Genomic DNA, 17,090 nt, shown 5'->3' with positions numbered 1-17,090 from the left:
TGTTTTGAATATTTACATAAAATTTAAGACTGTCCAACTCTGATTAAACATTGTTCTAACCTTCTTCAATCTAAATTATATGTATCCTTCCAGTATAATAATTGAGTAAAATAATAAAAATAATAGTAATAATAATAGAGTAAAATAATCAATGTAATAAAATAATAATAATAATAATAATAATAATCAAGTAAAATGTAAATGTAATAATAATAATAACAAATAGTATTATTTTATTACATTTATTATTTTTACTCTAATAACAGAATAAAATAAAATAATCAATGTAAATGTAATAATAATAATAACAAATAGTATTATTTTATTACATTTATTATTTTTACTCTAATAACAGAATAAAATAATAAATAACCTTGACTCAAGTATAAACCGAGGGGAGCTTTTTCAGCCTAAAAAGGGGGCTAAAAACTAGGCTTATACTTATTGAGGTCCAAACTGGTAATATGTAGTTTGTCCCTCAATCATCAATGTGCCATTGCTCTTCATCTCTGATGTGCCAAGTGAAAATTGAGGAAATGTTCAAATTTAATTGTGTGGGGAAAAAACTTTGTTGAAAAGTGGGGTACAAATCCTAGAAATAATTATTAAAAAATATAAAGCTGTTGAATTCAAGTCTCGATTTAATTCCTGCTAAAAGTCCATTGGGAGTTTTCATTAAGGTCTATGTTTATTTTCTGCCGGTAACCCAAGAGCTCATGAAAGCCTATGCATTCCTTTATTTATTTCCATAGCCCTATGGGATACATTAAGCTGAGAGCTGGTGTCCTACCAATTCCACCCAATTGAACTTCATAGCTGAACAAAGTTTTTTTAAAAAAAAAACACCCAAAAATAAACCCAATTCTTGCTGCATGGATTATTCTTGTTCTGAAGGATAACTCATCTGTTAGATCAAATTTTGTTTGTTTTGAAGAAAATGTTATCTTACACTCAAAAGCACTGATAACTAGAAACCTCTTTTTAGATGTACCGTATGTTTACATGCACTGCAATGAAGACAAAATTATGTCTTATCAAGGTAACACTTTGGAAAACAAATTTTCTTTTAACAAGGATATGTTCTGAGCATGCTGGATTGAAATGGCAAATCATTATGCAAAATTAGTGTCATGAACACACTTACCATCTTCACTCTTACAATGGAGTCTAACCAATATTCATTTTGTTGCCTCTGCTATTAACCCTTCTGATGAGGTTGTTAGTCTGAGTCTAAATTCAAAGGAACTAGTCAAGGTGGTAAATTCAAAGTCCTGCCCCAAGTTTTGCACCTTGGATAGTTCCTTTAAAGTTTAACTAAACATCATCTTTGTCATATTGGAGCTGGGCCACTGAATTAAATCCTTTTCCCACCTCTCTAGAAACTTTGTCCAGCACCTCTCAGAAGACTAGAGGAGCGCAACATGGAGAGAAAGGCAATACCAGGAAATCTAATCAATAGAAAGACTTGAAGTTTAATAGATTTTCGCCTCCTTTTGTAATATCTACAGTAGGACATGAAATCAGGTGTTTGACTGGTTACTCCGAAAGACTCCTTATACAGTCAGCTCACAAGCCAATCTCTCTCTTTCTCTCTCATTCTCATAAACTAGTTTGGAAAGTGACAAAGGCCAGGCTTGTGGTGTTTCATCACTGCTCTAATTAAAAGCTGGAACAATTCCAAATTCTAGATCTTATCTCAACTGCTTTCTTTTTAAAAGTCAGATCATCATCCAAACAATTTTCATCATTCAGATATCCATGTTTTGTTTAGCAATCACGAACACACCCACAACAAAGAACTGACTTATTACTGCTTAAGTGACCCAGCCTTTGTTTAACACCTCTTGGCTAATTATTTATTAATTATAAAATATATATTTAATGGGAAGAAGCATTCGTAGTGACAGGGATTCAGGTCTCATTTGTGTTAAGGCTATTTGTCCCCTGCATGAAGTTCTGGGAATTTTGTTTTTATATTAAGGGTTAGATTTGAATGGGTAACAGTGGCCAACACACATTTTAATGTATCAAATGTTAGACCTGTTTCTGGGTATATTTGACCTGCCAATTTAAAAAATGACAGCAGTTTCCCCCTATCAGTTCTAGTTTTTGAGATGCAGTACATATGCCATGAACCAATCTTCACCTGCTTGCCCATAGAAAACTATGATTATCCTATCTACAAAACTGCATTAAGTACCACTCTCTTGACCTGATTTTTCCCCTTTTGTCATCCCATACTTTCCCTTCTTCTCAGGGTACGTCTCCACTGTAGAATTAATGCAGTCTGACACCACATTAACTGCCATGATTCAATGCTTTGGAAATAAGGGAGGTGTAGTCCTACATGGTCTTAAGCATTCTCTGGTAAATTGCTGATGCCTCACCAAATTGCAAGGATGGATGTCTTTTTAATAGCTTTGGCCCAGGGAAACTGTGTGCAACTCAAGCAATCATGAGGTTAAAAGCGCTTAATAATATTCTAGAACTTACACAGATATAAGTTTCTACATCCATCATCCAGAATTGCTTTTTCTTGCAACTCAAGCTGATTATTTTTAAAGAACTTTCCTTAATCTGAGTTGGAAGCAATCTTACAGCTTTGGCTGGCCAAACGTGATTCCATTCTTTATCAGGCTTTAAATATTCTAGATCTGTTCCTAGGATATGCAGTCTTTTCAAGTTGTTACATATCATCCCTAATACTTTGCTATATATATCAAATAAAATAAAAAAATCTTTATTGCGGTCATAGACCAGCATCAGGAGAGTGGGGTACAGTCTATTAAAAGCATTGTACATTGAAATCTAAAGGGCTAGAAAACAGAGGTATGCTGAAGGCTAAAGCACAAAAACTGTTTAGAGAAAGGAAGGGACTCAAAAGGGATGGAAAGGAAAGGAGATTGATAGAGGAGTAGGAGCATTCAGGGCACAGGTCTAGGGGCCTGGAGTGGGAAGAACTGATTTACATTTCAGTTAGATGATATTAGATTGTTAACTTTTGGAACCAGACATCACCTGACAGATTTTAAGTGCTGCTGCACAAAACTTGGCAGCATTATAGGTTATAACTGGGTTGGTATCTGGGAGCAGCAGGGTGGTGTAAAATTGTCCTGAATGGCCTGGGTAATTATATAGCAAAGGCAGGATTAGTCTGGATCGAATATACCTGTAGAACAGATACTGGAGGAGCACATACTCTTTTGTTCCTATTTGGCCCGAGTCACAGGGACAGAGTCTCTTTGGATATGGGGTCTTCAGGTATCAGCCCTCAAGTACAGCTGATGAAAGGATGTGACATCGAGCCAGAGTAAAGGCCCTCCGATTATTAGGAAACTCTAGATTTGTTAAGTATGCCACAGGGGAGGCGAGATATCTGCTGGTTTCATTGACAATAAAGGTTGGGGTATAGGCTAGATCCAATTGATGCTCTATGTCTGAGATACATTTTTGATGAGTGCTTAGGCTTGATCATGCTCCCTACTGAATAGCAACCCTGGAGGGAAGCCCAGTGATGAGATTTCCATTCCTACTACCTGTATTTATGTGGACTGGAAGTCATCTTTCATGGTTAGTGGGGTAAGATCAGAGGGATTGCGGGATATTCTAAGCCAGTAGTACAGTATGACCACTCACACTCTGGCCTCTACTTTCATGAAGCCTGTCTCCAGTTGCAGAATGGCATTGGAGATGTATTTTGGTATTTGCAGGGCCAATCTCAAACATTTTGATTGTACAAGCTCATGGGGAACAAAATTGGAGAAGGGGCCTGGCTGGACTCTATAAAGGAGTCGCGCCACTGGTTTGGCTTCAAAGAATTTGAGGGCTGCAGGTATGCAGGTGGCTTCCTCTTGACTTGAAGTATTTTAGAATGGCTAATGAGCTCCTTTGCACAGACTTGGCCACATGGGCTCAATGGGCTGCTACTGTTGGATTGGAGGAATACTGTCAGATATTTGAAACATGAGACTTGTTCAATTTTATGTCCATATATGCTCCAGTCTTGACTTTTGGATCTTTTGGCAAATGCCATGATTTTGGGTTTCTTATCATGAAGTTGGAGCTGATTTGCTTTGGAGTAGTGTGTTAGTGCTCTTTTAAGGCCAATGAGTGGTCTTGAAAGTACAGCTGCATCATTTGCATAAAATAAGGTGGAAACATGTCTTTCTACAAGTTTTTTGGGGGGGATGGAAATCCATGTTGTGATAATGATCCACCATGGAGTTGATGTAGAAGTTAAATAGTAGAGGGGCCAGGATGTAGCCTTGATTGAAACCTTTTTCCATTTCAACTGCCTCAGTAAAGTGCCCCTGAGGGTTACATCTTATTTTCAGCAAGATGGAGTAGGCAGATTAGGTGAAAAAGTTGTCAGTCAATTGTAAAGCTCTCCATTTTTTTCCATAGTTTAACTCGGGAGATGGAATCAAAGGCTGCTTTGAAGTCTATGAAGGTGACAAAGAGTGAGGATGTATTTTGGGAGGAATATTTTTCAACAAGATATTGTAGTACCAGACATTGGTCTACGGTGGATTGACCTTCCCTGAATTCAGCTTGCTCCTCAGCAAGTATGCTTTCTTGTTCCAGCCGGCCCTGAAGTTTCCAATGAAGATGTCTTGCATATAACTTACTGATCATATTGAGGAGGCTGAATGGTCTGTAGTTTGCAGGGTTGTCCTTTTTCCCTTTCTTTTTGTAGATGGGGAAAATGATTGCAAACCCTCCATTCTTGGGGATTTGGCCATAGTTGTTGATGTGAAAAGTGAGGCTAGGATGGGGGTCCAGAAATCCAGATTGTTCTTGATGGCCTCCGTTGGGATAAGACCTTCTCCTGTGGAATTTTTTGGTCTTAGTTAAACAACAAGGTTCTTGATCTCTGTTGCTGTTATTGGTGGCCACAGTGGAAGTTTTTCTATGACAAGGCTGGGGTGGTCACTTCCAGCAGATGTGTCCACATAAAGTTCCTGAAAGTATGCCTCCCAAATCTCTGGGGGAATATGAGAGTCCACTCTGGGTTGGTCACATCTTTGAGCATTTGATGTGATATGCTAGAAGGTATTTGAGTCTTTGGATTTGGCTGCATTGTTTTTCATGGCTTCCTTTTTTTCTGGGAAGCAGTTGCTTGTAGCATCTCTTTTGTTGGAGGAAATCTTGCACAGCTGTTGATGTAGTGTTGATATAAAAGTCTGATGGGTAGTGGCAAGAGCTTTTTGGCATTGATATATTCTTGTCAAACCAGTGATTGGAGTATTGTTGATGCTTCTGGGGTGCAGTGTCATTGTGCCTTAAGTACTTCTGAAGCTTTTGAGTGATGTTAGTGTAGTTCTTCAGAGTGCGTTAAGGGTTGTGGCCAATGCCAGGCGAGTCTGTAGGCTCATTAGCTGTTCTGTGGCCAGGAGCTCAGTTACTCTTCGGTTTAGACATGGGGTCCATCTGGCTCTACAATGGGTTCTTCCTGCTGGCAGTTGGAAGGGTTGATAGCAATCCACTGTGTGGGTTTCTTGAGTGAAAGAGTTTAAGTGGAGGAGGATAGGAAAGTGATCACTATCAAATTTAGGCTTGACTTCTAGGGTTTCGGAATGTGGGAGAAGGTCCCTAGAGATGGCTATATAGTGCTCATTTTGGAGACAGAGAGATAGGTAAATTCAGCTGGATGGTCACCTTCCAGGGCACCATTTAGAATATAGAGGTTCAGTCTTGAGGTTGTTTGAGCCAAACATAAACCTGCAAAGTTTGATTTCTGGTCTTTGGAGTAACAGGTTAGGAGAGGTACAACTTATTCAGGATGAGGAGGAAGGCGTTTGTGACATTTGTAGAGATTGGCATCATCAGGTCCTGTTCTTGCATTGAGATTCCCTCCCATAATTACAGATACATGTCTGTTCTGTCCTATAAGGTTAATTTTCCAGTTCTGACCACAGTCTGATTTGGGCTATCTGTCTCGTTGGGGGCATGCAGACATTTATTATCAGCAGAGTGTGGTACTTGAATTGATTTAGAAATACCATGGCACTTGTTTTTAGAGGGGGGAGGTGCCTTGTTATGGCACGTAGAGTGGTGGAGACTAGGATCCCTAATCCACCTTTGGCTCTTCCATTTTTAGCCTCTGGCTCTGTTACTACTGAGTATGAGTGAAAACCATTTCAATTCATGCACAGACCATGATTCCTGAATCAATATGACCTGGCTGTTCCAATGTGCCTTCCCAGATTAGGAATCTCCAATACCAAGTCCCAGAAGCACTTTAGTAGAACTAAGATTGCTGCACACCGCACATTGCACTTACCTTATAATCCTACATACCTCCTGCCAAATCAGCACTTTTAATCTTGTACCCATTACTCTGGCCTGGCCCAGTTTTATAGTGTCTTGATGTACTGTTTATTGCTTGTTGTTAATTTTGCTTAACTGTTCTTAATTTGCTTTAGGTGTTGTATTGTTGTGTTGTGTTTTGAGGCCTTGGACTATGTAAGCCGCATCGAGTCCTTCGGGAGATGCTAGTGGGGTACAAATAAAGTTTAATAATAATAATAATAATTTCATGGTGAGAAAGTCTGTGAAGCAAGGGTCTCTGGTGGATGCAAGCCACCCAGCCATATTCCATGTTAGAAAGGTGACCTTATGCTGATCATCTGGGTGTCATACATCAGAGGGAGCAGGGGCAGTCTCCGTTGGGCATCTCTCCTTGTATGTGGGTGGAGAGGATTGTGCTTCTGAAGGAGAGGCTGGGGTAATCAATGTCACACGTGCAGTAAAATGTGGATCACTGGTGAGCAAAGATAAAGAAAATGAGGAAGGCTCTTTCTGAATACAAGAAGACCTCACAAAGTGGAAAATGACTGGGAGAAAGGTTGGAATATTATTATTATTATTATTATTATTATTATTATATCTGCTTCCTCTTGGAATCAAGCAGTTGATACAATCTACTGTTTGTCCAATGTGCAGACTAAAGTTATTTATCTACAGTAAATAAAATAGGGAGTGTTTTAACATTAGCATTTGTGCAACAATAAAATATTTATTCCAATTGTGCAAGAACAACAGCATAGCCTTTAAAGGGGCGTTATCTGTTCTGTTAAACAATTTTTAAGACTTTGGGAGGACAATAAATCTCCATCTCTAAAAGTTCTAAAAGTTCTGTTTCAAGTTGGAATGTGTACATTAATAGGAATTACACACCGCTGGAAAACATAACATGTATGAATATCTGATAGCCCTAGAAGAAGCTTTTAGTAATTCCAGTTTTTTAAAATTAGGTTTTATACTTTTAAAGCAATCCCTGATCTGGTCCTGGCTGATTCAGGTTTGCATTCTAATTTTGTTCTCTGCTATCTCAAACAGTACAACATGATAAGATATTCCTGCTCATCAGATAAAAGATAGGTTATTATATTTTGAATTGGCCAACCACTATATTGTGTCACAAAATATGACAACAAGTGCTTTCTTTGACAGGCATACAATGGGCAGCACAATAAATAGCATGCTAAGCATTCTACACAGCTGTTTTTGCAGATACACAATCTGTTGGTTGCAGGAAGGCAAAAATACCAACCATCCAAGAGACAGCTGGCATTTGTTGAAAGTGTAGTAGGAGTAGATGAGACAGATACTTTGGGGTCTGATTATCTTTGTTTTCAATAACAGCTAACAATTGAGAAAAAGAATGAAGGGATCAATATAATTTCTCAATTTGCTAGTATGAAACAAGACATGCAGTAGTTAAGTGTTCTATAGGAATAAAAATAAATATTTATTGTGTGTATGCATGCATGCTTTAATGCATCTTTCCTTCTTAATTGTTCATATTAATATGTCTTAGGAAATCATGAGTTAGCCATACTGATGTTATTAAACATGATATCTTAAGTATCAGCCACAGTTGCAGAGGAAAATACAAAAATAGGCATGTAGACTCACAGTTTTCAAGCTGATTCTCTTGCCCCAACATTTCTTCATCTTGCCTAGAAGAACAGAGAGAAATGTCAAGGTCCTGAGACTCAGGGGTAAGCCTGAATATTTGGTGACACTACAATAAACTGTTTTTTGCAATCTTGTGATCTCCTGCTCTCACATTTTTGGTAAGGTTCATGAGAAGCCAACAGCAGACTGAGCCCTTTGCTGAATCAAATAGTGCAGTGTTTTGCAACCTTCTTATTGCCGCAACCCTTTAATTCAGTTCCTCCTGTTGTGGTGACCCCCAACCATAAAATTAGTTTTGTTGCTACTTGATAACTGTAATTTTGCTACTGGATTGTTGTAGGTTCTTCAGGCTGTATGGCCATGTTCTAGAAGCATTCTCTCCTGAAGTTTTTGCTACTGTTATGAATCGTAATGTAAATATCTGATAGCAGGATGTATTTTCATTCACTGGACCAAATTTGACAAAAATACCCAATAAATCTAAATTTGAATACTGGTGGGGTTGGGAAGGATTGATTTTGTCATTTGGGAATTGTAGTTGTTGGGATTTATCGCTCACCTACAATCAAAGAACATTTTGAACTCCACCAACAATGGAATTGAACCAAACTGGGCACAAAGAACTCCCTTGACCAACAGAAAATACTGGAAGGGTTTGGTGGGCATTGACCTTGAGTTTTGGAGTTGTAGTTCAAAAAGGAAGAAAAGAACAGGCGGAGAGATTTTCAGCGTTCTCTGCCAAACTGGTTCTGATATGTATCTGATGGTCTTTGGCGGCCCCTTTGAAACCTCCTCGTGACCACTCCAGGGGTTCCAACCCCAGGTTGAGAAATGTTGAAATAGTTGAAGATGAGGAAAACGCTTTTAACAACCTCATGTATTTTAGGTAGCATGAATACCTTAAAGAAAAAGCAATGTAATCGGTGATACATGCTTGCTTATAAGCAAGTGGAGAACACATACAAACATTGTAGTACTGAGCCACTGAGCCTCAGCACTAACTGAGAAAAGGAAGACGTGGTTACCAGGTCAGTAGAGCTATCCAACACACACACACACAGAATGCCTTCCTGAGCCACTTGTCTGAAGATTAGCTTCCCCAACATAACAACTGCTGTAGCATCGCCCTGAAATTTCAACTAATTCTCTAGGGATCTAGTAACCCTAAAGTAGACTGAAGTTAAAAGTTCTTTGTAAGTATTAGAAAACATTGTCCAACAGTATCAGATTGAAGCTAGCATCTGGTATGTTCAGAGAACATTTCTTCCTATGTTTCTCTACAGACAGACAGACAGACAGATAGATAGATCATATATTTGCTTGTAAGAGTCCTGCATTGCCTAAAGGTGACAAGCTCTCAATTCCCAAATCCTCAGTCTGATAACTAGAAAAGAATAGCCAAATCCTTTCAGAAAAGTTAATAAATGCTTATGCAGATTGAGTATCCCTTATCAAGAAATCTGAAATTCGAAATGCTCCCAAATCCAAAATTGTCCACTTGGTTAAATGAGAAACTGACACCTTTGCTTTCTGATAATTCAGTGTACATCAACTTCATTTCATGCTCAAAAGTATTAAAAACATAGTGTATAAAATTACATATAGGCTCAATATATGTATGAATCATATGTGAATTTCATGTTTAGACTTGGGTCCCATCTCCAAAGGATCATATTGTGTATATTCAAATATTCCAAAATCTGGAAAAACTCCAAAACATTTTGGTTCCAAGCATTTGAGATAAGGGATATTTGGTCTGTATTATAATGCATGCATATACAAAATTCTTTTTCCTGTTTAATATGATCTAATATAAAAGGAATAGGCTTGTAGAAGTGATTTAAGATGACATCTGATGTCTGGCTTATTGACATTTTAGTAAGGAAAGGCTGCATTGCTGGCAGCAAGTGCATAAGTTTCAAAATCCTGCCAGTATGCTCATTCAACCAAAACACTTCCTGAAGGCTCATTTGAAAATGTCACTGGTGGAAAATAAACAGATGAAAGACGATCCTAATTATAGCTTGGTATCTAGATAATTTGTTGCTGATCTGATAGAATCAACAAGAGGGAAAAAACAAGGAACCTAATACAGACATTTTATAGTTCTCCTCCCAACTTTTCTAAAAATCATCATGTGGTATCCTAAAGGCTTTTTTTGTTTTAAAAATATGAGGTTTGCATACTTCTTACTTTCAGATTTTGACATCTTTCTGATTTCTACAACATTCTTGTTTGGGTGGAAAAGGCCAATATATAATTGGAAGGTAGTTCAGTGGAATGTAAAAGAGGTATAACAGACAAGAAACATCGTGGGAGAATAAAAGGCTACAAATGTATGAATTGCATGTCTTGAGGTGGAATAGGAAATAAGCCTGTGCACTGGCCAACCAGCCTGTCAACAAATGAATCACCACCCATCTAGACTTTAGAAAGTTAAACTGTATCATGGCGACATATAGGACCCCACACGGATGTAAGTCTTTATAGCAGAATGGACAAGAGAGTTGGGACCCTCCCTAGACTACATTCACCTGAGGGTGTAGGAAAACACTTCAGCTTTGAGTTTCATAGCAACCAAAATACTTCTTGGAAATGACACTATAAAATAGAAGACCATACTTTACCCACATCGTTTGAAGATTTTCACCTCAAGAATGCCTTGAGGAGATCCCAAAATCTGGAGAAGATGGGCACACAGGTTCCATTACCACCATCACCCGCACAAGTGGACCTAAACACAATAATGTTGTGAATTGATCAAATAATGAAATATTATCACTTGAACAAAAATTAAGAAAAGATGAAACATAACACCTGGTGTGAGGAGGAGGGTGAGAAGATGACAACCAAAAAAGGGATCTGAACTGCTGGGTAATTGGATTTTTCTCGGGAGATCAGTGTGAACATTTATCATTATATTATGCTCATATACAAATTGTAATCTACAGTAATAATATATCTTCACTTGATTTTAGGAGTTATCTGGCTATCAGTCAAAAGCAAGTTGCTTACAGAATTCAGAGGCAACCAAAGAAAACTGATTTCAGGACAAAAGAACAATATTTCTGTAAACATGCAATAGAAATCCTGCAATGTTTATTCACAAGTATTCTTAAATATTCATGATAGTAAAATGATTTTCTAACACAAATGAAGTGAACACAAGTTCAGAGTGAAGTGCAGAGGACCTTCAATAGCCTAAAGAATGAACCAACATTACATCAGGGCAATTACAGAATATCAAGAGAGATTGAAAATCCATGACTATTCTCTTACAGATAGCAAACATTTAATAACCCAGAATCATGCTTTAAAGATCAGTATTGTCATTTGCTACACACTGTGTTGTGTTTTCCAGCAGTTCACCTGAAATCCTAACATAGTTGCTTCAGAAGGAATCTGGAAGGCGTGGGTTTGCTTACATCTATGCACATTGTCATATAGTCAGTCAAGTGAGATGCTGTGAAGGGCGCTTTTAGTCAGACTTGAAAGGTCTGAATAGAATCTCCATGATTAAGATATTAGTCAAGTGAAGTATTTGTCATACTACTTATGGAATTCAAATCCATAATTAGCAGAGCTGTTTTGGATCCCTGATCGATAAGAAGGAACAATCACTACCTCATTTAATTTGAATATAAAGCTGTGTGATGCCACAGAATCCCATTCTATCGCTCAGACTGTTTAATATCTCTATGAAGCCTCTGGGTGAGGTCATTGGGAATTTGGGGATAAACTCAAATCTATTTCTCGTTATTATTAGAATTAGCTAAGGCTATAAAGATCCTGGACCCAGTGCCTCATGTAGTAACAGGAAAGATGAGGGTCAATAAGCTGAAACTGAAGCAATATTTATTTATTTATTTACTATATTTATATACCGCCCCTCTCAGCCCAAATGTTACTTGGAGCGGTTCACAAATTGGCAACAATTCAATGCCATAACAATTAAACAGTAAAAAGAATCAAGAAATTCTATTAAAAACAAAAACAAATCGTATAAAAAATATAAAAACCATACAAAGCCTTAAAACATTGTCATGAGGGTCTCCATGTCAAATCATTATTCCATTGTGTTGTCGAATAGTTCCATAATTCCATTTAGCTATGCTGTATTTGGGAAGGCCTGCTCAAAAAGCCAGGTTTTCATCTTCTTTCAAAACGTCAGGAGGGAGGGAGCTGCTATCTCTAGGCAGGGCATTCCACAGTCAAGGGGCCACCGCTGAGAAGGCCCTGCCTCTCTTCCCCGCCCAATGCATCTGTGAAGAAGGCAGGAGTGAGAGCAGGGCCTCCCCAGAAGATCTTAACGTCCTAGAAGGTTCATAAGGAGAGATACGTTCGGATAGATAAGCCGGACCGGAACTGTTTAGGGCTTTATAGGCTAAGGCCAGCACTTTGAATAAGATAGGGACTTCAGATTGGTGGTTCCTGATTTCAGAAACTTAAGTGTCCTGACTGTTGCCGGTGACCTCCTCTTCAAAATACAAAAAAATGATGGTTTTCCCAGATTCCTCTCTATCACTAAATGCCCAAGTGAAGTCTGTGATTGACCATCTTTGCCTTTCATGAACAAGGATAACCTGACCATAATACAACACTGGGTATCCATGGTTTTATTTATTAATATATGGCAAATATATTCTTTTCTAGGGATTTTCTAAGTCCTCCAGTGTTAGTCTATGCTTGGTATTCTTTCATTTTAATTGGGTCTGCCATTATCCACTGCTTCACATTTATAATTCAGGAATGTATTCCCGTGGATATGGGAGTCATACTATAGTTCATTTTCATTGGCTCTCCCAGTTAGACTACTACAATGCTATCTGTTTTGGGCTGCCCTTGAAGATAACACATCTCACAAAATTAATTCTAGCAAAAAAAATTTTTGAAGGGCTTAAAATGTTGCTCATTAGGTCCATCTTGAGATAATGATATAAGAAGAAATAACGACAATCAATTTGAATATCCATTACTTTGACCTAACAGGGCAGATACCGAAAAAAATGACAAAGTGCTGATTACTGAATTATAGTTCATAGAATCACAGAATTGTGGATGTGGAAAGAAGCACAAGTACCATCTGATCCAACTCCTGCCATACAGCTAGGCATTTGGAGGCATTTTTAAGCTCAAACTCAAGAGCCCAAAACAAAAACAGTCATGAATGGCAAATTTTCCCACCCCTAGACTAGAAGGGATATATACACAGTATATAAATATATCTAGATGTGGAACATAGCTGAGGTAATCTGTTGAAGCCAAAAATGGGGTCCTATAAAATTAATAAGAATATGCTTTTTGTCAACTTGCTTTGTTTAATAAATTTTGTTTGTTCAGCCATACCTGTTTAGTTGGTCCTGTCTTTCAAAGCTTTTGCCTAGGCAGCAAAATTTAGGATTTGGTAGCATATGGTAGACAATGTTATGTTTAACAGTTATTCTTTTCTTCTTGAGGAATGGACTCAGGCCAAGAGGGCACAACAGGGAGCGGGTGAAAAAGAATCGAATATTAGAGGTTTTACTTTCAAGAGCAGACAAGGTTTTTTTCTCTTCATTTCTTTCCTGTGATCTTACTGTGCAGCTGTACTTCGACAGGGTCCCTGGTGTTTGCTGTCAAAGGTGCTTCTAAAAAATATTGACTCAGGAGTTTAATAATTACTGCATGTAAGCAACAAGTACCAGCTGAATTAACTTTTGTACCACAAGAACATTATTTGGTACAGTGTTTACTATCTTGTGTATATTAACTAGTAGCTATGACAATAAAATCAATTTCAGTTTCAGGCTATAACACATTTTGTGTGTGTGTGTGTCAGGAGCAACTTGAGAAACTGCAAGTTGCTTCTGGTGTGAGAAAATTGATTGTCTGCAAGGACGTTGCCCAAGGGATGGCTGGATGTTTGATATTTTTACCATCCTTGTGAGAGGCTTCTCTCAAGTCCCCACATGGGGAGCTGGCGCTGACAGAGGGAGCTCATCCGCACTCTCTCCGGGTTCAAACCTCCAATCTGTTGGTCTTCAGTCCTGCTGGCACAATGGTTTAACCCATTGTGTCACCAGGGGCTCTGTTATAACACATGAAAATGTGGGGGAAAGAAGGATGCATGTATGTGTAAGTGTTTTAAATTATTTTAATTGACATATAGGTATAATTCTATTTTAATCATTGTATGCTAATGATCCAGAAAAAGATATTCCACTGAAACATTAGGAATAACTTCCTTACTGTAAGAGCTGTTCAGCAGTGGAATATACTGCCTTGGAAAGTAGTGGGGCCTCCTTCTCTGGAGGTCTTTAAGTAGATAATGGTTTTTCATTTGTCTTTATTCTGCTTTGGCCAGAGGTCACCTGGAATATGGTGTCCAATTCTTGGCACCACAGTTCAAGAGGGACATTGACAAACTGGAATGTGTCCACAAGAGGGCGACTAAAATGATGGAAAGTCTTGAAACCATGCTCTGTGAAGAGTGGCTTCACGAGCTGGTAATGTTTAGAATGCAGAAGATAAGGTTGAGAGGAGACATGAGAGCCATGTTTAAATATTTGAAAGGATGCCATAAGGAAGAGAGAGTAAGCTTGTTTTCTGCGGTCCTGGAGGCTAGGGACCTTTTCATGGCCCCTTTTCCCTCTTCGGGATGTGGTCTGAAAAGTGTCATCAGACTACTCTGGCTTGGCCTGCCCCCATTCCTCCTGAGGTGGAGGGGGAGCATTACAAGACATCTCCTTTGCCACCACAGAGAGGAAAGTGTATTTTGGGTAGCTCCCAGGAATCTAACCAAAGTAGCATACTTTACATACATCCCCGCCTTGACATCGGGTACTTACATCAGCCTGCAAATGTCATATATTATATTACATTTTAATGTATCGTGTTTTACTTGATTTAACTCCTTGTTTTTATTATGTTTATTTAGTTTAATCCTCAATTTTGGTTGTTTTATAAGTTATATTGAGTTAGTTTTATTTCATTTTTTGCCGTGATTGTTGTTTGACTGTTCTTGGGCATTGAATGTTTGCTATTTTTGTTATCTTTTGGAAACCGTTTTGAGTCCCTTTGGGGAGAGTGGGTGGGTTATAAATAAAGTATAATTATTATTATTATTACTATTACTATTACTACATGCCCTTTCCCCCATAAGATGGGGATAGGGTGCCAATGTGCCTTATGCTGCCCTCACCATGTAATGGGGGAAGGAGGGAGAGTACACAGGACACCATGAGGCGCCCCACACTCCTGCCGTTTCTCCAGGGACTGCTGGTAAAACAGCAAGGCCCCAGTGGTCCTAGGACTCAGAGCAATGAGTTCAAATTACAAGTAAGGAGATTCCACCTGAAAATTAGAAAGAACTTCTTGACTATAAGAGCTGGTCAGCAGTAGAACACACTGCCCAAGAGTGTGATGGGGGTCTCCTTCTTTGGAAGTTTTTAAATAGAGACCGAATGGCCATTAGTCAGGAATGCTTTGATTGGGTGCTTCTGTGTAGCCTGACAGGGGGTTGTACTGGTGTTCTCTTCCAGCTATATGATTCTATTACACTAAGTGTTGTTAAAAATAATTAGGAAATGAAAGATCTAAGTGTGTCTATTTTAACTGACTTTTATTAGCTAAGAATTAAATAAATGTGACTGTTCAGCCATTTGTGTTACTCTGCTCATATGTAGGTTAAAATTTGGTACAACAACTGGAACAAATACTCCTCATCATATGTTACTGTGTGCAGGTTTAAGGGTTTGCAGTTGCTTTTGGTCAAACGCAGATGCATGGGTTTTATGTTCAGTAACTGAGTCCTACATTTTGTACCAAATCCCTGTATTCTCATATTTACCAAAAGCGTAAGCTGGCAAAAAAAACTGCATAGTGCTTTCTTTCTGAACACAATTCAGGTTTCAGGGATGCTCATTTTGAGTTTGATAAAAATGAAAACAATTCTAAAGGGCATTATAGTGGTAAATAAGTAATTTTAGGTGCGCAAGATATAGGTGTAAATAAGTAATTGTAGGTGTGCAAGATATAGGTGTAAATAAGTAATTGTAGGTGTGCAAGATTTGTTAGCTGTCCTGAGTCCCTCTGCGGATGACGGGATATAAAAGCCCGAAATAAAGAAATAAACAAACAAATAAAATACATGCTACAGTACAACTTAGTTGGCTGGAAGTATGTTGCAATTAATTTCAATAGTAGTTATATTCAGAGTTAGGAGCCAACTCTAATTAAATAAAAGTGATACCAAGCAACATTTAAGGAGAAATGAGAAGCAATATCTTCTGATACTTCAAAAGCCATAAAAAACTAGGAAAGTATTCTAGTGGGCCAAGAACATTTGAAGAGGCATTAAAGGTAATCTCTGCTAATAGTTTAATTGCCTTAAGAGTTCTAGGAAAGCATCTACATAGTCCAGAAGTACAATTTTTTTCACATTCTCAAAAAGAATGGTTTTCTTTCTGTTTAATATGAATTCATCCACAATATTCTGTAAAAGAAAAAAAGAAAAGAAAAAAATTATACAGATCATCAATGTGCATAATACACAGTCAAGTCCTGTACATGTTTATGTTTGGAACTTTCTTGTGATACATGTTTTAGATTGCAGATTTAAATTGGCATGTTTTTAAACTAAAAACATGCAGATTTCTTTAGTACAGAAACTTTGATAAGATTTTGTTTTAGAAATTATTCTGGAGTAACTCAAAGTTCTGAAAACCTGGAAGTTTATAAGGGTTGTTCAAAGAGATTCTTCAACAGCTGTGCTCATCATCATCATCATCATCATCATCGACTATCACTCAAGCATGATTACCATCCAAGTGTATTTGGGTCCATAGGTGACTGTAGAGACCTATTCTGGATCCACCTGTTCTTTCATAGTGAGGGCATCGATTTCCAGATGCAAGATGGTCTTGACAAGGGTTGACTTGAGATGCCTTCCTCTTGACACCTTTCTCCCTTTCACCCTCCATTCCTGCCTCTTAAAATTCCACAGCTGGTAACAGCTGACCTTGAGTTAGAATGCTCTAGGTCCAGAGCTCAGTGTCTATGCCAGTTTTTAAGGTTAGCTTTAAGCCCATTTTTAAATCTGTCTACCAACATTCTGTTTTCCATTCTTGACTGAGAGTAGAGTAACTGTTTTGGGAGAGGGTGATTGGGCACTTGAACAACATGGCCAG

General features: G+C 38.2%; 1 long non-coding RNA gene across 1 annotated transcript; it reads right to left on the bottom strand.

Moving 5' to 3' along the window:
* Positions 1 to 7,877: 7,877 nt before the first annotated feature.
* On the bottom strand, positions 7,878 to 13,492 carry LOC132772846 (uncharacterized). The gene is made up of 3 exons (XR_009631283.2): positions 13,270 to 13,492; positions 10,555 to 10,657; positions 7,878 to 7,964 (listed from the first exon to the last, which is right to left on the bottom strand). It is a non-coding gene; the product is annotated as an uncharacterized lncRNA (long non-coding RNA).
* Between the last annotated feature and the right edge of the window lie 3,598 nt (positions 13,493 to 17,090).

The sequence above is a fragment of the Anolis sagrei genome, chromosome 4 (genome assembly GCF_037176765.1).
Source record: "Anolis sagrei isolate rAnoSag1 chromosome 4, rAnoSag1.mat, whole genome shotgun sequence".
Taxonomy (NCBI): Eukaryota; Metazoa; Chordata; class Lepidosauria; order Squamata; family Dactyloidae; genus Anolis; species Anolis sagrei.
Note: the sequence above shows the minus strand (reverse complement) of the source record. Positions and strands in the feature narration are given on the sequence as shown.